Source organism: Urocitellus parryii, chromosome 14 (genome assembly GCF_045843805.1).
Source record: "Urocitellus parryii isolate mUroPar1 chromosome 14, mUroPar1.hap1, whole genome shotgun sequence".
Taxonomy (NCBI): Eukaryota; Metazoa; Chordata; class Mammalia; order Rodentia; family Sciuridae; genus Urocitellus; species Urocitellus parryii.
In genome coordinates this window covers 44392962-44420675 of record NC_135544.1, presented here as the reverse complement: position 1 = coordinate 44420675, position 27714 = coordinate 44392962, and positions in this window count along the sequence as shown.

Below are 27714 nucleotides of genomic sequence, written 5' to 3'. Positions count from 1 at the left end.
TTCTCTGCTGGTTCCCTCAAATACGGTTTAATCTTGGAAACTTCATTCTTATGGAATCAGCGTTGGCCCTTTGCAAGAAGAGTATTAAAATGGTTTTGATCTCTTTCATCAACTCAATCCAGACCTGTCAACTCATATTGCCCCAGAGAGACTAGTAGAAGTTAGATGTGCTGACTTTTAGTACTGATGTCTGGTCTAAAGCCAGAGTGAATTCTGAAGATTTAAAGCAAATGTCTTTATTATTCTGGAAGAAATTGCTGTCTATTTTGGGGCTTGACACAGACTGATAAGTATTATACACTCATTCTCTCTTCAATAAACAGCTGACAATTAGTTTATTCCCTCTGGGCCATAATGAACTAACATAGATTAGTGTTGTCTAATAGATATGTAGGTACGCTACAAACATGAACCAAATATGTAATTTAAAAATCTTAACTAAGCACATTTTTGAAAGTAAAACAACAATAAAGAAACTCAGAAAGCAAACACAGAGAGAACATGAATTTTATAATGTACTTTATTTTACCTAATGCACACAAATTTTTTTCCATTTTAACATCATCAATAAAAGTTATTATTGAAAGATCTTATATTCTTCTTTTTGTACTAACTTTTTGAAATCCACACATTTACAGTACATCATTATTTGGGCAGGTTACATTTTGAGTGTTCCCCAGTCACTTGTGGCTAGTAGCTACCATATTGTACTGAGTAGGTCTAGCCATAAAAAATAGGGCCAGGGTGGTAGTTTCTCTTTCTCAGATCTGCTGGGTTTCCTTTGAACCCCATAGCTTCCTAAAACAAAATGATTTGTGAAAGTCTACATAATTTTTCTTTATGACTTAAAATCTGGGCCACTGATACTTTCAAACACTTGCATCGATCATGATTCTGATCAATGCAAATTTCTTGCTTCTTGCCAAGGGGATGAATGTCTCTGCATCTCTACCTATTCCACCTCCCTTTCACCAATCCTTCCCAGAGGAGAATTTTCAACAATTTTAAAGGGCTACACATTTTTTCTATGATACCAAGTTTAGTTCCAGAAAATGCATTAAATTTTTCTCTAACCTACAAAACAGAGGAGGAAATGAGTGTATTCTTCCTTTTTTACTGAATCTTGCTACTACAGGATGGGTTTGTCCTGGATTTTGGCTTGAACACCAGCTGTACTCTTTATCAGGTAGTGGAAAATCTGTATCTATTTTGATTTGGAAAAAAAATGCATTTATTCAGATGATATGACCCACAGACCAGTTTCCCCATGAAGGAATCTGTTCCATATTAAGGCTATTCAGGTTACCCAATAACTTGCTTTTGGTTTCACGTCGCATCTTTATTTTTATAATGCCTTCCACTAAGGAGGTCAAGCTATGAGTTTAATTCAGCTATTTATTTTTTATTCTCCTATTCTTATTCTTTTATTCTCATTGATCTTAACTTTAGAACTAATAATTCTCCATATAATGTTAATATCAACAAATATATATTTCTGAAGCACTTAACTGATGAGTGTGTTAAGTTCGACTATTTTTTTTTTCTTTGAGATATTTCTCTGAACTCTAGGTTAATTGTACAACCTTAACACTGAGCTTTCTGACCTCCCATGTTTCAGGTTTCCCAAAGACTGTAAAGTCATCTCACCAGGAGAAAATGGAGAGTTGTTGTACGTATAAATGCTCTAACTTCTCATCTAACATCATATAAAAAGAACAAAATAAAATCAGCTGCTTTAAATGGGAAATAATTCATTCAAAAGAAATTCACTTTCTTCATGAGCTCTACTTGTCAGGAGACCCTGCCCTTTCCATGCGGAGAGCTGAGCAATGTCTTCTCTATGGCTAGCAGGCAGACTGCAGAGAGCCTGGACAGAGAGTTAATTTTTTAAAATGCCCTCCAGTGGGACAGAGAGAAATCAAAGAAAGTCTATGGGTCAAACTTTCTGAGAGTCAGCAGAACCATCTGGAACAAAAGCAGAAGATCTGAAAAATCAATTTTTTGTAGTTTTTTGGAGCAGAGTTACACTGCCTTTATTTTAGATTGAGAAGATGGATAATGTGTGAGTAATCTTTTTATAGCCCAATAAAATGGAAAGTAATCTAAACACAGTGTGAGCCCAAGAAAGTCATGGGGGAACTTAGCTGTTGGATGTGATATTTCTTCCATTAGTGCAACTTCTTCTGCAGAGGACTGCCATGTGTATATATATATTTTTTCTTTTCTTCTGGGTCCAGTCCAAAGCCTAGCATTTAGTAGGTCTTCAATAAACATCTGTTAAGTTAATAAACAAGATACTAAAATTTCTAAAGTTCCATTATGTGTACGACGAAAACAATGTTCACAGATACACATTCATTAAGTAGAGTCAGAGAATGTACTCGTTCAGCTAAATTATAAGCTAAACAAATGTTAAGTTATTTAAATATTTTTTTAAAGAAGTTGTTAAATAATTCTCTGGCACCACTGCTCCAGAGTGCCTCTCCATCACAATAGATCTGTTCATTGAAGTTGTGGGCTTGGCACACCGGCTCTTTACCAAACATCAGTTCTAAACAAGCAGGTTCTGGCTCTTAAGGTCAGGACCAAAATGTTTTGAATATTGCTCTCAAGTGCATGTGGGGGAAAAAAAAAACCATTGGCAAAGCATATGTCATTGAGTGTTTTAAGATATATTTATTCTCAGTGGAAAAGCTCTTGAAAGGTATTAAACATCCTTTTTGTCATTATGTTTTTATAACATTATGGACTACTTTGTGAAAGAAATTAACTGTAAATAGGAGTCCTTTTGTAAAAATAAATTCCATTCTTATTTACTATGTGCCCATTAGAAATCTCATTTATCTCTCTTGCAATTTGCTTTGTTATGATGTTAAAAGGTTTTCTGCATGAATGTGGCATAGTAGTTGTATGTTTCAAATAGTATGGGAAAAACAAATGATTGGAGTTTATCAGAGGTGGGGAATATTTACAAATCCCTGGTTGAATCTGTAGTGTTTGGTCACATGGAGACAAAAACATGAAAGGACCCCTGAAAAATATTTGAGGCAAGGAGGGAAGAAGTAAAACTTTTAGTCATGGACACTTGTGATACATTTGGTGCAGGTGGGACTTTCTGTACTACATTGTATTATTATTTACCTTGCAGTTTAAATCTTACCTTCCATTTTGCATTTCAGAAGAGGAGAAATGGACAAATTATGGACAAGAGTAATATACCAACAAAGAGAACAGGTATTCAAAGAACTCTCATAATTAGATTATGTGTTCTGGCGCGCTCTCTGAACTTTTCGTGTAACTGAACAAATGTTTTAAAAATGTATTTTTTAACATTACTGAGAAAATATTTTTTAAGCCAAGATGGCCCCTTTTATAGAATGAATATCTTCCATGTGACAGGACACTGAGTTTTAGTAGGTGACTAAGACCACAGATAAACAGCCTGAAGTTATTTTTAGAGAATTAAGTGATGAAAGTCTTCTAAAGATTTTATTAGCAACTATCAGCTGGCACAGCACATAATTATGGTTAAGCACAGGAGCAAACTGGTCTATTTTATCACAATGAAATCCTTCAGTGCAAGTTATTATCAGGGTACAAACAAATATATACCTACTCTGCCTTCAGATAGTTCCCACCTCTTTACTACTAGCCTCATGAATTTTAATTCTCCCAAAAAGTTCATAAAAATACAAAAGAGAAGTAAAGAAATGAGGTGCCCAGTGAAGGCATGGGGCACTGTAAAATCTACCCTGAGGGCCAAAGAAGTGGATCTGAGTAAAATCAGCATTTATTTGTGGGACTGGATATCTCTGATTCTGTCTGTGCATTCTCAAATGCTTTACCCGATTTTCTATACTTTTCTCCAAATGTCTTTCTTCCGTAGCTTCATCAATATTTTTCTTGCACCTTCCCCTAAAATATTTCTATTAGTAATTCCAAATGTTAATGATGTAACAGATTATCAAAGATAGAACTTTAAAATCATTCAGTGTGCTAAATAAATTCCCATATTATGATATTTTATGAAGGTATTTTATTTTGATTTTTAATCCCTGTTTTTCAACATGTGAAAAAAGCATTATCAAAGAAAGGCATTTTGGAGGTAATCATAGAACAAATTTTTATGTCAGGGATGAGGATATGTGCTAATCGATCCATTCTCTTTATCTTAAAACTATTGCATAATGGACTATAAAACAATAAAAAAATACCTCTGAGAATCACAATGGAATGAGTGGCCATAATTATTAAAGTTGGAAATGATCTTAGAAATTCTGTCCTCTGTGTTCTTCATATATAAATGAGGCAACTAAGGTCCAAAGAGGTTCGACAACTTTTATAAGATCATAAGTTAGCTAATGGCAAAACTAAAATTGCTACTCAGGATTCCTGTTCCCCATTCAAGCACCAGGTAACTATACCATTCAACATCTTCCACTGCAGTAAAAACTTAAGCATTATTATGCAACAACACATAGACTGAGAAACCACTCTCCGGTATGCATATTTATCCTTATATGAGAATATTTCTTAAAACACAGCAATTGACAAGGTAGTTTCTAGTTAACTTGACTTTTGTCTATTACGTCTCCATCTATTTTGATGAAGCATTCAACTTTTAAGGAAAAAATCACTTATGACTAATGTTAGATACATTAAAACAGGAAAATAAATATTTATCATCACCAAGGCAAATAATTAGAGTAAACTCTCCAAAGAATACTCTATACAGTTCTAACCTCTGTCAGACTTGTCAGTGTTCAGCAGTTTTTTTTTTTTTTTTGCACCTAGGAGGGAATCAAAAGGTTGATTCTCTTTCTTTCTCTTTCTTCTAGTATATCACACGCATAGGGTGGTGTAAAATATTGGTATTGACATAGAAGTCCATCTTAAAGCTGATCATGTGTGACCTTGTACGTTGCTCCCACAGTCAGATAAACTCTCCCTTTCTCTCTTCCAGCCTCCATGGCAGACCCCTATGAAAATCCCATATGTTATTGCTTTGCAAAACTCAAATCTTGTATATTTGTCCTTGAATATGACAGTAATGTATAGTCTATTTGCCAGATGGAGAAAGTCTTTGTCATAAAAATCAATAACTTTAAAAAATATATATTAGTTAACAGTAACTTGGAAATGATTCAAAGGAAAAATAAAGCCTTTTTCACCATTAGTAAATCCAAGTGACTCATAAAACTTTCAGTGGTATTTGGATCAAAATATAGCCTGCTCTCTCTTCAATTAATGGAAGTCACATAGGAATTAAGAGAGTCTTACTTCAGGAGAGTTCTTAAACTCTTTAATTATTTTTTATTGTGCATTGCCTTTAATTTAGATTTTTATATAGAACTGGAATGGTTAAGATATGCTCTTGTTATCTAACTACACACCAAGAAAAACAATATCAAGAGCAGAGTATGTTAATTTCAGATATCTTAAACTTGACATTATGTTAAGGTTATTTAGTTTTCCTCTTTAACTCTATTTAAATGAAAAATATTCTGATACTTTAGGTCATGAATTTTGGCTTCTTTGAATTCAAAAAGAAATAAAAACATTTTTAAGGGCAAATGTAAAGATTTCCCAGAATTTCAGTAAAAGTTAAAACATGCAGTACTGAAACCATTATGGGGCACAGCAGAGATTTTACTGTCTGAGTTAAATTAATACTTGTCTAGAAAACATATATTTTGATAAGTGGAATGTATTTTTAGAGTGTTATTCAGTTTTAGTAAATGTTTATAATAACACTGCTTTGAAAGTGAAACCAATCAATTCTGTTTCATTATTCTGAGGAAAATAGTAAAACAGTTAAAAAATGGTAATGAAATATGTAGGTGTTGGCTGATTTATGTCTTTTTTATTCTGTCAGCTATTTTATATGACTTGCAGTGTAATAATTTAGCATAGTATTAATAGCAAAAATTAAATGCTTTCTCTGTATATCCAGTTACTTTTTTGCTCATATACTTCCATGTGTCCTCTCAGATGTGAGTTAACAAGACAAATGAGCAGAGAAACTTTGTCTCCAGGTTGCATGGGGGAAAACGCTCCCAGGAAACATCTGTTTTGGGTAAAGCAATTTAATTACAAAGATCATGGTGGTATTGTTGGGATTTATTTCAAGAGAGGAGCAAAGAAGGGCGGTGGGAACACTTGACACCTCCTTCCTAATGGAACTTTATCATCAGCGATGAAGGGGCCAAGAAAAATCTGTCTTCTTTTGCTTTCTTTTGTGTCAATTTCCTCTTCTGCAAAAAGTTAGTGTAAACAAAATAGTCCTGATTTTGAAATATTATATATGTATGTATACACACTCACACACACACACAGAGTCCAATCTTAGGTGTATTTATATGTACTCTCTGAACAGGAGAATCTACCTTAGTAGAATACACATTATTTTCAAGCTTATTTCAATCAATAGACTAACTGAATATCATCATCATGAATAACTAGGCTCAGGATCAGTGGTCCACCTATATATGCCCATGATCCACAATGAAAAGCTTCCTAAAAAAAGGATTATGTTGGGCAGAGGCAGATTCAGGAAATAACATGGACTAGATTGTGGTTTATGGGAAAAATATAAATTAAAAAAAATACAAAAATCAGCTTTTATGCCATTTGTTTAGATACTCATTTTATATCATTAAAACTTTGGTGGAATGATGTATCTTGTATGATTGATACACATGTTTCTGCAGACATAGTGGATAGGGTAGTAAATATTCAAAATTCATGGTATTCACCATGCCTTTGAGGACAGGCAGGCGGGGACGCACAGGGTGGTGTTACAGATGTTAGGATGTACATCCCAGGAATGCCAATCTTAGCTCACTTTTTCTTTAACTGCCTCAGTTCCCTTGTAGACTCAAATATAAACCCTTTGCATTTAGAGATGAAAAGGAAGAAAGGGACATCTTATTATACTATCTTGAATGAAATGAAAAAAAAAACTGCTAGCTGTATGCAGTATATTCAAAATATCCAGATTAACAAATTGACGTAAGTGTAGAATGATGTTTCCCAACATCTACTTGGAGGCCCACCAGTAGGTTGTGGAGGCTCATCTGAAGGACTTCCGATGGATTCAGACATGTAAGTCTTTTTTTTTGTTGTACTTATAAGTACATGGTCCTAAAGTCCTGGCCCCTTTCTATTTTCTTGTATCTGAAGGATACTCAGTAAGGCTAAAGCACATTTTTGGTAGTTGCTAACATTTGGTATGCATAAACTCAAAAACTTGTTGAATATTTTAATTCCATAATATTAATAGAATTTTTGTGATTGAGTAATACTGTAAAATTCTTCCCGCACAGCAGGGAGAATGAATGGTAACAGTTAAGACCGGAAACATTTCTCACACCAGCACAGTGTACTTTTTATAGTTCATTCAGCTGAATAATGGGTTAGATCCCAGAACTATGACATTGCTTCATAGTCTGGAACAGGAGGCTAAATCTAAGAACAGGAAATTTAATTAGGAGAAAAACTTGTAAAGTTTTATACTTCATTTTGAAATATAAGCTTCAGAGAAAAGAATTAGGGAGGCTTTGCTTTATAAATATATTCATTATAAATAACCTCAAACTTTAGGAGGGACATTGGTGAACTGAGTTTGTACAGGGAAGGGTAACTCATCTGAGAAACATGCACAATTGAAAGAAGTGGAAATATTTAGAATAAATGAAATCGTTTACAGAAGAAGGGTTCTCTATTTTGTAGGGTTCTGTGGCTTTATTTTTGAAAATACATGTAAGATGTAAGCTAGACAGTTGCAGAGGAGAAGGTACTTTCTTCTGAAGCTCAGTTTCTTCTGAGAGAGAACAATAATATCAGTCTTGGGCAGGGAACAATGAGAAAACATCTAGTTAGCATCTGAAATCATTAAAGTGGCACATCTGAAGTCAGAAGGCTAGCGTATACATTAAGCTGTGAATAAAGGAGGTCCCGAAGTCTGGGAGCCCCATGTCATTAACCAATGATGACCCAGTGTATCTCCTTCCATTCACTCCTGTTAGTGTACAATTTAGGCACAATATTGAGGATACCCACTGTTATGGTTTAGGTTATAATGTGTCCCCCAGAAGCTTCTGTGTTATGTAGGAGGTGATATGATCAGATCATGAAAGCCATAACCTAATTAGTGGATTAATCCATCTGATGGATTAATAACTTGAATGATGATAACTGTAAGAAGCGGGGGGGGGGGGCGGTGTGTGGCTAGAGGAGGTGACTCACTGTGCTTGTGCCTTGGGATTATATTTTGTCCTTGGCTCTTCTGTCTCTCTTCTTCCTGGTTACCAGGAGGTGAGTAGCTTTCCTCTGCCATGCCTCTTGCCATAATGCTCTGCTATACCTTAGGTCCAGACCTTCTAAAACCATGGGCCCAAAATAAACTCTTCCTCTTCTAAGTTGTTTTTATTGGATATTTTGGTCACAGTAAAAAAAAGTTGACTAATACAACCACTTTACAGCAAAGAAAGTGAGGCAGTGAGCACATGTCCATGGAATCTGGTGATTGAATCCCATACCGTACTCCACAGAAGATTAAGTTCTGAGAGAGTGATCAAAAAAATTTTAGAAAACATAGATGAGGCACCAAGTTGGAGCTCCACATACCTAATCATTTAGGATGTGGCATACACTCTAAATCAATAATTTGTCATATGGTATTATGTCCCCAGTACACAAAACTGGTGGGTCTTGGTACCATCATTATCCATTATCCTCTTGGAAAATGAGCACTTCTTTTCTTTGAATCTTTTGAACTATGTGGGGGCAGATGACTTGTTTCTCAAAGGGGAATGCAGCCCACTGAATTTAAGGCTGTGCTGCTTCCTAGGCACTTCAGGATCTTCAAGCCAAGGGACCAGTAGGAAAGAGGAGGAGCTATCATCCTGGAAGAGATGGTTCTCAAGAGGAGATACAGCTACTGGTGCACAACCTAGGCAGAGAGGAACATGCTCAGCACTTGGTGATCTATTTAGGCACTTCTTGCTCAGTTTTGATGATAAATGTATGTATGTATGACAACTTGGCCTGAGAACAGCGTGACGACTAGAGGCTAAGATAACTCAGGGAGGAAGGTCCGTGTCACACCATCGGGTTAACTACCAAGACTATCAGCAAGCAGTGTCTGGAGCAGACACAAGAGGAAGGAGAAATTGAGACCTAGAAACCACTGATATGGATTGTGGTGTTCCTTTAACTTCCCTTTCATACTTTTCCCAAGAAAAAGAGACTTGGAGGAGCTCCTTTCAGAAACTTCAATCCCTCCTCTTGCTCCAACACCTCCTCCTACTCCAAGGTGTGAATGTCTTTTCATTGAAACAATCTCAACCTTGTCTCCTTTTTTCTACTCTTGTTTCCTGCATTATCCTTCCTCTGCTTGATCTTCATGTGGCTGGTGGGTTTACTCCTTTTCAGTCTCTGTACAGATACGACTTCCTCAGGGAGGTCTTTCCAGACTACTGTATCAAAGACTTTTCCACTCCATCCATCACACCCTAAAGTGCTCGGTTGATAAAATATTTTTTCATTGAGCACATAGTAACTTCTTATGAGATGGCGATTTCACTATTAACTGGTTCTTGAGGAATTCATTTTCATTTAGATATTATTACCAGAATCCCTGCTCAGTGTAAGCTATGGGAATGTGGGTTCTCTGTCTCTTGTTTCTCTCTCTAGCATCTAGAATGCTGCCCAGTGGGCATACAGTCCTCAGTAATTGTTTGCTGAATTAACAAATGATGCAGACATTTATTAAATATATTGACTTAATTAAATATAATATTTACATTTTTATAAATATAAAAATATAAGACCATGTGATAGCATCAATGAATCTGTTGCCATCTTTTGCAGTAGATTTGTTTTCCTTTCATCATAAGCAGAACTAGGAACCATTCTTAAAGTTATTGTGAATGAAAGGCAATTATATTTATCACATTTTGAAGAAAGGATGCCTGGCACATAGCTACGTTGTGCAGTGTCTTTCTCTGAAGAAAGTGTCTGCTCTCTGGCTAACTTTGGTAAGGGTGTTTTATAGGCCTTGGCCAGATTTTAATTATAAACTTCCAAATGAGTCATTCTTTCTTTGGGAACATTTATTTTACCTGTTTCCACCACTTCCTCTGGAGAGGTTAATCTAAATTCTGATAATACCAAGAAGGGCAGCACTTGAGTTTTGTTCTTATTATTAACAAGTTTAAATGAGTTCTTTTGAAGCTTTCCTTTTATTTGGAGCACATTAATTGTGACTCTTTAAACTAAAGTCAGCAGTTAATATATAATTCAGAGCCCACTGGATGCCTTTTCTTTGTGAATACTGACATCATTGTTCTCTTTCTCAAGGGTACAAAGCACTTTGAAAGTGAACCCTTGTCTGTTATTACAGTAAAGTGCAGAAGTATTCAAACCTAATATTTTCAAGGTAATTTTTAAAGTAATTGTAGAAACTGTCCTGTCATTTGAATGTGGGAGAACTTATTGATTTACATTTGTTTAAAAATTACAAAGATCTGTTGAGATGTTCAGTTAACCAACCTGGGAGCTCCTTGATTTTTGTTTTATAAAATGTCAGGTCTGCTTTAACATTTTATTTAAATGTTAAATGAGATGTCTTAGGGACATTCAGAGTTAGAGCTAGTTACAAAAATAGATGTTCGAATTAGCCTTGGTCAGAGATTTCAGCAGACTGAAAGAACCTAAATCAAATCATAGCAGGGACTCTTTACGAGTCTCTCTCATACACACAAATGTCTAATTAATCTTTACCTCAAAGTAACGTACAAGGGACAATATGTATTCACCTACTGTGGTGGATAGAACAATGCTCCCCTGAGGATTTTCATGTTCTGTTACCTAGAAATGGTGAATGCGTTACCTTACATGGTAGAAGATTCTTTTCATCTCCCTTGAGATGGGAAGTTATCCTTGATTATCCTGATAGGATGCAATCACAAGAATCCTAAGAAGTCAGAAGAGAGGGATAAGATAAGCAAAGGTCAGAGATGTGGTCATGAGCCAAGGAAAGCCAGCTGCTTCTACAAGCTAGAAAAGGCAAGAAATGGATTTTCCCTGACTGTGTACTCACCTTGATTTTTTTTTTTTTAAGCTAAGACTCACTTTCGCTTTCTGACCTCCAGAGCTCCAAGAGAATAAATTTGTGTTGTTTAAAGCCACTCAGTTTGTAGTCATGTGTTATAGCAGCAACATGAAATGAACACACCCACATTATCTGGACCACAAGTGAGGGTAGGCTTTGTGCTTAATAGTCCCCTAAACTCCTCTGCCTGTGTAGGTCACCAGGAAGAGCATCCCTAATGAGAGGTCTGCAAATTCGAATGATGTTAAGGTATCTATTTAATATCAGAGTCATTGAGAGCCTAGGGAGAGTGTAGCAAAAAGACATCTTAATGGCAGGGAGACAGTTCTTGCCTGCATCCTACCCTCTAGTTTTGATAAAAGAGAAGCTCTTCAGGGTGTGGTTTTGAGGGAAGATGACACTGTGAGTGGAGATCCACTTTTTCAGGTAAGTTTTAGTTTAAACCTAATCATAACTTCTTTTCTTTTCTTTTCTTCTCCTATCTTTAACTTGTATTTGTTTGATTTTTTTTTAATTTAAATTTTTTGATTGACACATTAAGAACAAAAACATTGTGCCTATTTATGGGATGCTACATGATGTTTCAATACATGCATACATTGTGCAATGTTTAAATCAGGTTGAACATATTTATCTTCTCAAATATTTCTTTACATGGAAATATTGAAAATCCTTTTTTCAAACTTTTGGAAATATACAGTGAACTATGGTATCTATAGTCATCCTACTATAAAACAGCACACCAGAATGTCTTAGTCCTATCTAACTGTAACTTGGTGCACACCAATCAACCTCTCTCCTTCGTCCCTAAGCCCCACCCTTCTCAGGCTTCATTACCATTCCACTCTCAGCTTCTGAGATCAACTTCTTTAGATGCCACATGAGTGAGATGCTGTGGTACTTGCCTTTCTTGTACCTGACTTATTTCATTTAATATAATGTCTCCAGGTTCATCCATGTCCCAAGTGATAGGAATTCATTCTTTTGTGACTGAATAGTAGTATCTCATTGTATGTAGGTGATGCACTTTCTTTATCCATTCATCAATTGACAGACACTTAGGTTGTTTGCATTGCTTGACACTTGAATCCTGTGTCAAAAATGTATCTTCTGATTATTTGGTGATGAATCCTTACTGATTGTTTGATTGAAAGTTTTTTTTTTTTTTAGAATATTAATGGGGGAGTTTTTAGAAATAATTAAATTACAGCTTTATAAAATTAATGTCTTGTCTTACTGGTTGACTATTCAGGGCTGTTGTCTGTTTTCATAAATCATAAAATTAAATTATAGAAATATTTATTCCCTATCCTTAAGCCCCTTTGCCATTTCTCCCTTTCATCTCATGCAAGTGAGGATTCTCTTCTTTTTTAAAATATATTGATTTACAAATAATTCATTTCCATATGTATTTCCTTATTTTATTTGTGAACTATTGCATTAATTTGAATTCTAGACTCTTCTAAGAGACAGAATCTCTTGTAATCTTAGTAATATTTCTGTGAGAAAATATTATTTTGATCAGAAAATTTCAATCTGATTCATCCTGAAGAAATAATTTTGAAAAACAAACTGTAATTTCATCCTTCTGCACCTCCCTAAATCCCAATCCAGACATGTAGGACAGAAGCCAGAAAGCACTCTTATTTCTTTCTTATGTGTTTCAAAAATAAAAACAAAAAAATCTTAATTGAGAAATGGACTTTCAATTCAAGTGGTTTTAACTTAGAAAAATAAATAAATAAAATAAATAAATTTTTTCATAGATTATGTTCTATGGTTTTGTTTGAAAATTGGCAACTTTGAGATGGAACAAATTAATAACTAGAAAAGGAATTTTGTATTAGCTGCGGGAGCAGTTTCTGAATATCCATTCACAGCTAATATCCTCTGGAAATGCACTTACTTTTTAGAGTATTAGCTAACCTTGATCATACAGATTTTTTTTTCTTTGAGAAATCTCTATTCTTCCTGTAGAAAGTTCATAGCACAGAGTGGTTCAATAATTCTGATCTCTTTTGCACATGAAATAATCCCCAATGAGAAACCAAAGTCTCACCCAAAGGAAAAAAAAAATAAAAGGAAAAAGACCGTCTAAAATAATAAAAATGTGGAAATGTATTCAATAGTAGGAATGTCCCTTTAAATTTAATGCTGACCACAATACTTTGTAATTTTCCTTCCAAAAAGTGGATTTTCCCAGCATGACACCCAGTGCTGGCATCAGTAACAGACACTTAAAAACACTTATGCCAAGGAGTTAACAGGAAATATCTTGGCAAATTCAGAGTCAAAAGGAAAGAACAGAATTGTCAGAACACATATCGTGTTTCTCAGAATTATCTGTATCATGTTGGAAGTTTTTATACGGAAGTGTGTGTTGACACAAATGATTAAGGCCAGGATTCCTACAATTGACAGGAAAATGACCTATAAATAATGACCTGTGATGGACTTGTCATGCAGTCATTAAGTGAAATATTCTAGTACCAGCTTCCTCCCTTTGGTGTCCCAATTTCCGGCTTCTGTGAAGTACTTTTCCTTTGCGAAGATCACTCATTTTATCTGAAACCATCAAGTTTTCTTTGGGCTTTATCAAGTGATAATTTCATTCGCTCTCCTAGTAGATAACAGTATCAAGTGCTTTCACGAGTCTTGCTGGAACACATTTTGCTTGCACAGGATTTTTCTCTGGAGAGCCTCTTATTTCCATTTCTATTCAAAGTTGCAAAATAAAGTGCTGGAAATATGGAAAGTTTAGGATTTATGAAGATACAAGTTAACTTTTGTAACTCATTAAGCAACCAATTTGCCTGCTATTTTATGTAACACCCAATCTAATTTGTTCTGTTAAATTAATAAACGTCAATATAACTTTGGGGAATAATATTCAGAAATACAAAAAGGAGTTAAATATGGAAATTTCATTATTTTATGTGTATTATAAATAAAATATAAATTCCTAGCAAAGTTATTTCAGTAACCAAACTGAGGATGTAATTCTCAGGGCCTAGAGGAAAGTAACATGCAGAACAGTGAATGAATCTATAAATTTCTTCTGGTTTTCAGAAGTTCCAATGGGGTTCTGTTTCTTTTTGTGATTTTTTTCCTTCAAAATCAAAAAACACAGTATGGACCAGCTCTCTGGGTTTTATTTTTTATTTTTATTTGTTTTTCCTTTCCTTCTTCCCTCCTCCTTCATGTTGGTGGGTAGGAGATTGCAGTGGAAAATAACATGTGATAAGCACCATCTTCCAAACCCATGAGCAAGATATAGGTATGGATTCAGGAAAAGAAATATGAATAATTAGAAACTATATCATAATACAACCGTATTACATTAAATCAATATGTAATGTAATAAAAGCTAAAAAGTAACCTTAATCATATGAAGGCTCCCTTATCAAATAACCAGTAACCTGTCAATTATACATTTACTATGTTTTTCATTCTAAATGTTAACATTGGGATAGCATTTTTTTTAGGACTACTTTTTTTTGGGGGGAAGGTACTGGGGATTGAACTCAGGGGCATTTGACCACTGAGCCATATCCCCAGCCCTATTTTGTATTTTATTTAGAGACAAGGTCTCACTGAGTTGCTCCTTGCTTCACCATGGCTGAGGCTGGTTTTGAACTCTTGATCCTCCTGCCTCAGCCTCATGAGCTTCTGAGATGACAGGCCTATGCCACCCCACCAAGCTAAGAATACTTGTTAAAACAACTTTTAAAACCCCTATGCCACCTCACACTAAATGATATCTACCAAAGATATAAGATATGGGGCTTGTAACAATGTTTACAAGTTCAGAGATGAAAGGGACCATAGAATCATTTTATTTAAACTTTCTATTTTGTAGCCAGTCAAAGTACACCTGGGAGCCTTTGGGAAAGAACATTGAGTGCCCTGTGTTCACGGGATGGAAAACAAAATTCACCTCGACATAGTGATATTCGGGTATGATGTGATATGATGTTCTGAAAGCCAATTCTAAGAATGAATCTAGGATTCACATTTCCTCTGAACTGGCAATTTCTGATCTCTCTTTGTCGTCCTTGTATACCTCTTCAGACAGCACAGTATCAATCAATATTGCTGATATTGTGGTTTACTCTAGAGGTTGGAGAATATTAAAAGAGGAATAAATCATAAACTCACCTTCGCAAAAGACTGACAATCATGATGCAGAGACAGGACGTGCACGCCTGAAGAAGAGGCAGTGAAGCCTGCTCCCTCTGAATCCCGACAGGTGTCTGTCTTCACCTCTTGCACCATGCTCACCAAGGCACGGCCAATAGCCTTTCTAAAGCACCTGATTGACTCTACTCTTTCTCTGTTTGAAATCATCAATGGGTGTGTTCTTCCAGGAAAAACCTAGTGAGCACTTCACATCACAGTTAATATAGCAGCTAATACTCTTCCAAGCTATCTTTGCAGTCATAGGCCTCACTATGATCCTAAAATGGAGCTAATCTCCAGCCAAGTGGCAGAGCCTACTGTTGCCTAAAATCCCTACTTTTAATAAATAGGCCTCCATGTACCTTTTTATACCATGCTGCACGGGATGCTGCCTTTTTGCTCTTATTCTGCCATTATCTACGGCCCAGGTGGGTGCTACATTTTCATAGAGACTTTTTGTTCCATCGAGAATGATCTTCTGGTGCCTAGGACATCTTTAGAAGGATGGTTCTTATCAATATTTTTCGTGAGGCATTTAGATCTGCTCTTGGACTATATTTATTCTTACTAATGGAGGGTATATTTTCTGAGGAGTATGTGCTGATTCAACTATGTAATTTAGAAAAAATATCTTTTTTTCATAGAAAAATCTCAGGAACTGTTTTAAAAAATACTCACTAAGACACAATTTAACATATAGTTGGCCTAACTTCCCCCTCAATAAAGAAGAAAAAGTTGCTCAATATTTCACAGGACAGTTTCATTTCTGAACAGTTAAAATTTAAGAAAGTTAAATTTTTAAAAATTTAAAAATTTTCACCATAAGGAATTCTTATGACAAAAACAATATGGGTCCCGCAAAAGTACTTTTTAAAATGGAATCAAGTAAAAGTAAAAATTTTGCTCTGCTAATGACACTACTAAAAAACAAAACAAAACAAAACAAAAACCAGTCAAGTCTCAGGCTGAAAGCAATATTCACAACACATACATCTGCTAAAGGACTTAGATTCAGAATACAGTAAGAAATTCTTCAACAATAACAAGACCAAAATAATAATAATAATTTGAATAAGCACCTCACAAAACAGATGTACAAATGGCTAATAAGCTCAGAAACAGATGTTGAACTTCTTTAGTCGTCAGGGAAATGCAAATTTAAAACAATGTCAGATACTACTATATGTCTATTAGATTAGCTACAATTATAGAAATGAAAACCTGACAGTATCATCTGCATATAGCAACTGGAACTTTCATACACAGTTACTGGGGGTATAAAATGATAAAACAATTGGAAAATAATTTGGCAATTTCTTATAGTTAAATATACCTTTAAAAAGTGGACCAAGTAATTCTCTTTTAAGTCTTTTCTAGGTATTTACCCAAGAAAAAAAGAAAATGTGTGTCCACAAAAAGACTAATGCATGAATGTTTATAGCAAATTTACTCCTAATGACCTCAAGGTGGAAATAACCAAAATGTCCAAAATAAGTAAATAATTGTGAAATATTTATACAGTGGAGTACTACTCAACAATAAAAGGAAGCAAAACTACTGAAATGCTCACCAAGATGGATAAATCTCAAGATCATCTTGCTGATCTAAAGAGCCAGACCAAAAAGATTACATGTTATCTGATTCCATTCTATGGTGGCAGAAATACTTCCCCTGTTATGGATGGAAAGGGGATTAACTGCCAAAAGGCTTGAAGAAAATTTTGGTGGGAAGGAAATGCCCTCTACCTTGATTGTTGAAATCTTCTGACTGTACAGTATGAAAGAAAAAAGACTATGTTTGTCTCTACCAAGAGTAGATGCCCTGGAATTCAGATTATTTAATGTTAGTACATTAATTATTAAATATGTCCCCTTATTTCAAATTAATTTTAAATATACTTACTCAGTGAAATTTCACCATATAATCATATGATAGCTTTTGTATAACTACAATAGAAGTAAGAAATGAAAGACAAGCATTTTCCAAATTGATTTTACAAAACTCTTGGGGCCAGAGGTGCTTTAGTATTCAGAAGTGCTTGTTATGGGAATAGTCATGTAGGGCATGTACCATATATTACACACCACCTGTGGCATTCCTTAATGAAAATATTAATATTCATTCTGAAAACACATGACAATTCATACAAAGAAATACAGACCATATATAATCTCATGTCAGTTCAGGGCATGTTTTCAGCCAAATAAGTGCTAGTATCAACTTACCCAACTTCAGATTCTAAAGGTTCTCTGATTTTTGGAATTGCAGGGAAGGGACCATCAATAATTTACCAAGGATTTTTAAGATGACTCAAAAGATAAGATGCCTGCCATGTTCCAAGATTAAATATGTGGTTGTGAGGAACTGGCACTGTAATTAATTAGACAAATCTTGGCCACCATTAAATTTATGGCATTTTTTTTTTAGTGGAGAAATATAGCCTAATCCTATCCATTGATAGAATTTTCTGGTTTTAGTGAACTTATTCTGAGGATAAAGTACCACTTCTAATTTGAATTGAAACATCCTTTTACTATTGAATTTTATTTTAAAATGTATACCTATAATATAAAACTACAACAAATGAAGAATTTCTCTATAGAAAATACAGTGCCCTGCTCCCTAAAAATAAACAAACAAAAACCTCAACATGGAATCAAAAACTAAATTCTAATCTTAAATATTAATTTTTTTCTTTTGGATCATTCATTTGGGTCTGATTTCTTCTCTGTTCTGACCAGTGCTCATTGCCTTGTGTGTAAGATGTGTGTACATCTGTTTCCTAAGAAAAATATCGGTAAATATGGCATAAGATAGAAGGAAATGTCCTATAGCACCAGAGCATGGGTTGGGAGTTAATCTTAAGAATCTCTTAAAGACCTTGTGATTGCAGATAGTTGGGTTCTTCCAAACATTTATACCTTCTGTAAATTGTGACCTGTAACTAAAACTTTTATGATTGTTTTTAGATTATATGCGAAACTCTCAAGCACCCAACACACAGTAGGTACTTGATAAGTGATGATTATGAAACTTTTATTACAGTACTGATTAACCTTAACAGAGTAATATGTGGTTGAAAAGAGATGTGCATAATTGTGTTAGAGATCTTCTTTAAACTTTACTTTGTGAAAATGTTATTCTGCTTCTCCCTATAAAACTATTACATTTTTTTTGGCCAGAATTTGGCAAGAGCTGTATCTGATAATGTTTGATGAAACCATGCAGAGTGTACTGTTTTTCAACATCTTCTACAAAGTTTATAGTCAGGAATTATAATCCATTTAGTATAAAGAAAGCTCAGAATTCTATGAAAATGGAGGGGGCAAGTTTTCATTCAATAGCAAAGATATAAATTGTAACCAGGGATCATTGAAAAACATAGGCTATAACTGAGTTTTGACATAGTGGATGAAGTGGGTCTCATGAAAGTTTTGCTATATTATCTGTAGAATATAGCAAAGCACATGAAGGAGGGTATCTTATGGTAAAACATCTGCTGTAAATAGTAAACTAGAGTTCAGTGAATCACTCTTGAAATCATTCTGTAAGACTGATTACTTAAATATCAAATGCAGTTAAGCAATCTACTTATTTCTTGTTTACTTATTTAGTTTTTCACTAAGTCTATGGGAAATTCTCTGCAGGTCATCATAACTCAGTTGAAGACAACTGATAATGAGAAGAATGCTAATTGGTTTCCTCCCTCTTATCACTGATCCCTACACAGTGAGTAACACTTCCACATTCTTCCTCTTGTTCTTACCCCACCTCTCTTTATCTAGACATTAACATTTTTTTGGAAGTAATATGAGCTAACAAAGCAATGCACAGCATTGATAAGCAGTATTGAATAGTAGTGCAGTGAAATTGGATTAGAAATAGTGTGTGTTTAAAATCACTGCGTTAAAGATTTTCTGAGCAAACACTCAACCAAGCGCTAAGAAGAAAAAACAAGACCCTGTTTTTACACTTTGGGAACCCAGAGTCTGTCTGTCTCTCTATATTCAATTATATATATATACACACACACACACACACACACACACACACACACACACACATATATACACACACACATATATACACACACACATATATACACACACACATGAGCTTCAGTGGGAATTAAGAAAGAATATATATCTTTTAAATATCATATATACATAAATCCCAGAAAAATAAGTGCCATGCCAAATTATAGCCAAACTAATAAACATTTAGACAAAGAATAAACTCTGGGCCAGCAGAGACAGGGCCATTATGCTACTCAAAGCTGTGGGTTCTACTCCAAGACTTCTGTGGCCAAACCAACCTCACCTCAAGTTGGGTAAGCCAAGAGTAATCTATCATTTCAGTCCTTCAATTCCACCTCCTGCAAAGAAACTGTCAGGACTAAACTCATGAATTCCCAGACCTTTGATTGCTTCTGCATTTAGTCTATATCCCAAATCTCACTGACCCCTTTGAAAAATAGTCTTAAGAAGGTCTAATAAACAAAACCCAAGATTCTATTTTCTACCTGTAGTATGCTGTTTGCCTCCCTGAGACTTCTCCCAATGCTTCTTCTTCTTTCTTTCAGACTAATGTGTTCCCTAAAAGACCTGTTTCTGCCATGAAGAAGTTTCCCCTCAAGCTCTGTTCATTCATTATATCCCCCCCACTCGTGCCAGAACTGGACCCAGACTCTATTGAGAACCCAGTGTCACATGTAGGACTTAAGAGGTAGCTGTTACCTCCTGTCATCACCATATATGAAGTAACAATCACTACGGTGCCTGCCTTTCTTAATTCTTATTGCAGCTCTCAGACTTCTGCTTCTGCTCTGTCCATAAGGAAGGTTCTTCAGTCCAATCACTCTCTCCCACGCCTTACAGTTGGCTTTTCACCTCATTCACTGAACACCATGACACCCACATCACCCACAGAGATTCCTCCTCTTGACAGCCCATTCAGAACTTTAAGTCACTCTTTCCAGCGCTCTCTGCTTCACTCTGACACCCATTATTAAGGCCACAAACCACAGCTCTCCATCACCTAAAACTAATACAATCTGAAGTCCTGCATCTATAGTGAAGATTTTTTTCAGCTAATCCTCTGGTGACCATTCTTTCACCTTTTCAGAGCCTTTAGTCATTTGACCCTTTATGCTCTGCCTTCTTCTTAGTCTCACCTTAAATTGAACCATAATCATAAACATAACCACAGACACCTCTTATCTTCCCAGCCCTCATTTTCAGCTTAGGTTCCAATGCTCCGTTATTTCAGTTATTCTTTTTTTCCTCCTTGTGAACTTCAATCCTTTGGTCTTTTCATTGCATTCATTTAGCAAAAGTAAATCCTGAAGGAATCCATTTTCTATGTCTTGGGCAGCTGGACAATCCTGGAGGAAATAACAAATAGGGGCCAGTGATGTTACTATTACCCATTGTCATCTAGGTCACTAACAGTACCTGCATATCCTACTCTATTTCTTTTTCACTAGCCTCACTTATTCACAACTATTCTATATCTTTTCTTGGTCTCAATTTATACCATGACAGACCCATCTTTCAGGTCAGTTTAATTTCCTGAAAGAGAGAAATAGAAAGTACTAGATGAGACACCATTAAATCCCTTAATAAGAGGACATCCTCATCTATCTTAACTTCCTTCCCTCCTTTTCAAAGGAAGAAACACTGTCCCCCACCATGTTTAAGTCCAGTCCTTCCACTCATACCCCTCATTCAATCCCTTTCACTCTCCCAGGAAGCACACGATGTCAGTCATCTCTTGTGTTTCAGGTAATCTATGCCTCTTTCTCCAGCACTTCCTTCCGATAAGCATTTAAATAGTTCTTTACATCTTTAAGACAAAACAAAATTAACAAAAACAAAACTTTTCTTGACCCCAATTTTACCTCTACCCTCTTTTCTCTCTTTCTCTGTTTATGTTGACAGATATCTTGAGCATCCAAAGTGTGTATATCTTCTTATGTCCCCACTCTCTCCTGACATATTCTATCAGCCTTATGTCCTGTGTGCATATGTGCTCTGCCAAAACAGCTCTTACTGCCATCAATGATTATTCCATGCCACTAATTTCAAAAACCAATTTCTTGTTCCTTGGCCTATTTTACTCTGAGCAGTGCTTACAACTTTAGGTTAGAAGTTAGAATAAGGTAATTGTTAAAACTATGAGCTGTGTCAGATGGTGAGGAAGGGATTGGTGAATCTGCACTAGCTGGAATTTGAGTCAATCAATTATAATCTCTCTGTTTTCTTTTCTGTAGATGAGAGACAAAAAGGTGGTTACTATTAAGGAGTGCTTCTCTCCTGTAAACCAAGAGGCTATCTGGCTATCCACCATTTACATTAAGTGAGAAACTTGGACTTAACTCTTGATGTTTCCTTTATCTTCACCGCCAATAACCAACCACTGAATCATGTCTTTCTATTTGCTAAATTGCTTTCCAAGTCATCCACTGCTCTTGTTTTTCACATTTCTTCTCAAATATTTTGGCACCTGGATCTACATCGTGCTCTTCAACCTTTCAATATCTGCACAGGTCACCTGTCAATGTCCTGTATCTAAATTCCTTCACAGATTCTCTCCCAGTTGATCTTGTACAATGTCTTGGAAACTAACTTTTAGGGTCATGCTCTCATCTTTGTAAAGGCCAACACTGCAATGCTTCCAGGTTTTCAATTTCAAACCTCACATTCTTCAACCAACACCTCCTCCCTTGCCAGCCGATGCTCACTAGGATGACAGCTTAAACAATCCTTTCACCACTCCAGGCACCTCAGTGCATCAGTCCTAACACGCTTTCTCTTTCCATGTATTCTTTATACAGTTTAAATTCAAGGTCAGTCATTATAATAATTCCTTGCACATGTTTGGGACCACTTTGCGTTTTACTTTCTTGGTACTGTTGGAAAAAAAAATGAAAACCCTGATTAAATTGTTTGCCTCATTCTCTGCTTGCATGGACAGAGATGTCTCCCCTTTACATGGGGATTGCCTAATAGTTCATTAAACTATTTCTTCCTGGTTATAAAGCTAAACAATATTTACTAGCATTGGTTGGCTGAAGGTGCTGCCATGACATTGAATTTTAGCGGATGACATATGAGAAGAAATGATGCATGCCACTTTCAGGCCAGACATATATAAAATTTCTTGAAAATCATTTTTTTTTTCTTTTCCACAAATTTCCAACCGGATATCAATGACCAATATGACCTTGGAAAACAAGGGTTGAGCTTTTACCAGCCAGTATCACTGAGAGATGGGATTGTATGACCTGGGATTACACCCTTACCATGTCCCACTAATTATTAAATTTTATGTTACTGAAACGTATTTCTATTGGATCAGGTCAGTACAATTTCAGGATTTGTCTGATATAGCAGCTTGGAATATGTTAATAAATAAAACCATCATGGAACCATGTCTGTAGATAAACGCACAGTTATGTTAATTGGTTTTACTTTTAAGTTCATGATCGCTAACCTTAATTATTGCCCAGCAATAACAATAAACTCTCCTATCCTGTTCATATCCTCTCCTTTCCGATCCTATCTTACTATCATAGATAATAACTTTTGGCTTTTCGTCTTTCCTCAAAGTTCACACCTGGTCTGTCTATAGATATCATCAATATTTTTTAAAATGTATACAGAATTTAACTACTTCTTCAATCCAGGACAAAGCTCTATTTTATGTCTTTTTACCAAAATAGTCCCCTAACTGGTGTCTCCTTTCCGTTTCTTTCAACACAGCCCAGCAGACAGGGTGATATTCTCAAACTGCAAGACAAATTATTTCAGATCTCAAAACCCTCCAGTTTGGCTTTGCATGAGTTCGGGTCCAGTCAGAAAAATAGAAGCAACCCTAGATATTTCAAACTTAGGGAACTAATTTGTTGAATGTCGGATGCCTGGAAGAGCAGAAGATAACAGAGATTAAATGCTGGGAGTAGCAGCTGCCACAGCTGGGCCCAGGGAAGTCAAAGGGTTAGCAGAACTAGGAGTTGAGAAGAGGCACTCTGCAGGGCTGGTCTCTGCTAAGGGAGAAGCCACTGACAGAATGTGTTGCTTCCTCAGAGAGTGTGCCACCACACTATGCTGGAAGTTTCATCAAACAATGGAGGCTGATCCAGTTGTTGTTTCTGGGGCAATACTGGGAAAGACTGGAAAAACAGGAAGGAAGTCCCCACTGCCCTTCTTCCCATGTATCGGGAGGGGAGGTAGAACCCAAAGGGAAGCCAGTTGGCAAGGGTAACTGAGAAATGTAATTTGAAAAATCCTTTGGCTACTCAGCACTCATAAACACTCCTCTACACATATTTTGATTTCCATACAACAGTTAAGATGTCATGCTTCCACCCAGAAAAGTCCAACTCACTTTTACACAAGTGAAGTCATGTATACTTTCTCCATGAAGAGGAGACTCCATTTCCTAGTATTTACCATGCCCTATCTCTGAATGATGGGAACTCCTCTTACTGATTAGTCACATTCACACCAACGATCCTTACATGAAGAATGGGGCTAAAATCAAGGATGAAAAAATTAGTGACTTCTTTGGTCTTAGACGGATCGATTCATGTGTACAGACAGTTCAGCTGCTGGGATGGCTGTGCCTGTCTTTGGATATTTTTGTGCATCTGGACCTAGGGTGGATGACCTGTCCCTGTTCCATGTGGCTTCTCATTCTCCAGATGGTAATCAACAGGGCTCTTTCCCAAGGCAGTTGCAGAGTTCCAGAGAGAGGGCAGAAGGAAACAAAGTCTGTTGAGAATCAGGCATAGAATTCACAAAAGTATCATATTCAACTGGCTAAGGTGTAGAAAAACAGATTTCCTGTCTTGAAGGCAGATGCTATATGGACTGCTACTTTACAATATGTTACCTGTACACATAAGCAAGGAAGAAAACAAATGTAACAGAGCTTTCTTTTTCCCACTATACACTTTCTCCCTTAATTACCTTGGTGATATAGATTTTTCCCCAGTTTAACCAGTGGTCCAAAATGTTTGTGTTCCTAGGATTAGTATCCATTTTGTCCAGCGCACAGTCATCTATTAAATGTGTGCAGGCATGTTTCAGGAAGGCTTAGAAAACTTTTATGGGCTATAATTGTAGCAGTGTTGGAAGGTCCTTTCTCAAAAGGATCCAGTCTCCTTTTTGATCAAAGAATTCCAGGTCTGGGAATTGGCTGAGGTCCGGGAGGTAGGTGAGAAACCTAATATTTCAAATTTCTTCCCATCAGACCAGAGTTTTCCCATTATATGGCTAAGAAATACTTTAGAAGGCTGCCCGTGCATATTACTCCTGTTCTATTTCATTTCTAAGAAATAAAGCAACCAGAATCAAAAATTCCTGCAAGTCAATTCTGATTACCAATCCTTCCTTATTGCATTTATAATAACTAATAAATCTTATTTTTTTAAGTTAGTGTTGTGAATGACTTCTGCTACTCTGTGATCCCGTGATACCCACTGAAATCAGAAATCCCTTTTCTTTTCTTTTTCTTTTTTTGGGTACCAGGGATTGAACTCAGGGGCACTCAACCACTGAGCCACACCCCCAGGCTCTTTTGTATTTTATTTAGAGACAAGGTCTCACTGAGTTGCTTAGCGCCTTGCTTTTGCTGAGGCTGCATTTGAACTTTTGATCCTCCTGTCTCAGCCTTGAGAGCCATTGGAATTACAATTGTGTGGCCCAGCTAGGAATCCCTTTTCAATGACAGCGTCTCCCTTTGCCATCATTAGCTTTATATAGCTGCCCTAGAGCTTTCTGAAGATGTTGTGCATGCAGGAGTGAAGGAATGTTTTCTGTGGTCTCTAAAGAGATGCAATGAGGTAAGAGATAGGCCAATTTCACAAGGATAGTCTACTTTAACATTCTTGTAACTGTAATCCTTTTCTTTACCCTAGACCAGAAAAATTTTCATCCAACTTTACTGAAAGAGGACCACGGCTGAATCCAATAAAAGAAACATATTGCTAGAACAGCTTTCATCTGCTCAATTTACTATGTAAAATCTGGAAGAAATATATGTTGATAAACTTGGCCTGATCCAATGTCACATTTCACCCTCCTTGACCTAATATCCTTATTATATATTATATTACATGTGCCATAATCACCTATATTTCTAGGATTTTGCCATTATATTCAGAAAAATAAGCCTGGAATGGTGGTACATGCCTGTATTCCTTTGATTCAGGTAACTGAGGCAGGAGGATCATGAGTACAAAGTTAGCCCCAGAAACTTAGTGAAGCCCTAAGCAACTTAGAGCGACCCTAAGTAAAAAATATTTAAAAATGGTTGGGGATGTGGCTCAGTGGTTAAGCACCCTTGGGTTCAATGCCTGGTATTCCCCTCCCCCGAAAGAAAGAAAGAGAGAAAGAAAGAAAGAAAGGAAGGAAGAAAGAAATTGCAATTTTTTTGGGGGGGGGATATAGCCTGTTTCTTCCTGGACTGGACTTTTCACTTGTCCCTATTGGAATACACTCAAAATTTTTCTAGCTATATAGCTCTAGACACAATTTTGGTAATAAGTCTTGAGGACAATAAGAATCTCCTTTGAAAGGAAGGCTCAGGTAGATTTTCATCTCGATTTGTATCAACCCAGATGTTCCCGCTCCTTCCCAGTCAATGTTCTGATTTTCACTTAGACACTGTGAAAGTATTTACAGTCTGTAAATATGCCTTTCATTGTAATTTTTAGAACTGACCCAAATACTTAAATGTTGAGTTTAATTTTCAGCCATTTCTGCCCTGTTACATATGAACTAAAGTGAATATACTGATACAAATTTTTTTTTAAAAAATTCTTGTAGGATCCTAAGAGAAACCTTGAGATTGTTAAGCTGAGTCATCCTGCTTTTGTATACTCTCCATTTCAGTCAGAAGTAGTCATTCTACCTTCTAGTCCTCATGGCTACAGCACTTTGCCCCTTAGGATTCTTGTCTCAGTAAGCGCTTTATTCCAAGGAATCATAGGTGATAATTTAAATAAATACAGTTGGTCCTCCTTCTCTGCAGATTCAACCAAATACAGGCAGAAAATATTTGGGAAAAAACAAACCTGTGTCTTTATTGATGATGCACAAACACTTTTCCTGTCATTATTCCCTAAGCAATAAAATGAAGTAAATATTTATATATAACATTTATAGCATATTAGCTATTGTAATAATCTAGAGAGGATTTCGAGGTTACAGTAGGATATGCAGAGTTATATGCAAATTTTGTGTGATTTTATGTAAGGGATTGGACATCTTCAAATTTTGGTATCCCCAGGAGGTCTTAGAACCAATTTCCAAGGATACTGAGATGACTGGCTGTACTGCATTTTTTTTTTTTTTTTTTTTTTGCCAATACGGTATCCCATTTACTACAACACGAAATTCAGCATTAAGTTCAAGATCAAGGACATATCTAAAAATTCCATAATCCCATCTTTAAGGGTTTCCTGGCATCACTCCCAGGGCTTCGCTGACCAGTAGGAAAACAGAAAGCACGCTGAGAAATTTGCACAGAGGGTATTCAAACAGAGAATGGGTAACATGGTTGTTTGAAGGTTGAAAGAACAAAAAGAGAAATTGCAGCAACCAGATATTTAAAAAAAACAGGAGAGAGGGTCCATTTCTAGGTGCTCAGGGCTGAAATAGGTGAAATAAAATTCCCAGGACCTAGAAGGTTAAAGGGAGAACACAATAGAATTGACACCAAGACCAATTCTTCCCTCTGAGAAGAAGGTCCTTAATGGCTGCTGCCACATCTTTGAAGACATACTGGGGGATTGGGCCTGGAAGTCCTTGAAGAAGGTCAAGGTTGAAGCTATTAGCTGCTACTCATCAAATGAACAGCCAAAGTGACCGGTAAACCCCTCATCTCTTCCTATTGCCTTCCAATCTCCTTCTACTGCCTTTATTGATAAAAGTTAACAGGAAGTCTTTTGACTAACAGGGAATTGTAGTTTACAGAGTCCCAGCCCTGGCAGCATTGAGAATACCGTAGGATGTCTTCAGAATCAAGAGATCATAGATAAATAGCTAACACAGGCTTCCCATGTCACAGATAAAAGCTAAATTCCTACAGTGATCCCAGCTTCTACATAATCTAGCTCCTTGATACTTCTCCAGTTCATTTCCTACTCCTATGGTTCCAGCCCTATGGACTCCTAGTTCTTTCCTGAACACACTGGTCATGTTCACTGTGCCTGGAATGCACTTCCCTGAGGTCTTCATGACTAACTCCCTCATTCTCTTCCACGCAGGTATTGCTCTCACATTGAGACCTTCTCTGGACTTTCCAACTACAATATCAACTCCTTCCCTGCTTTCTTTTCCTTTATGCACGATCACTCTATGATATACCCTATATCTTACATATTTATCTTATTGTATGTCTTTTCCAGTAAC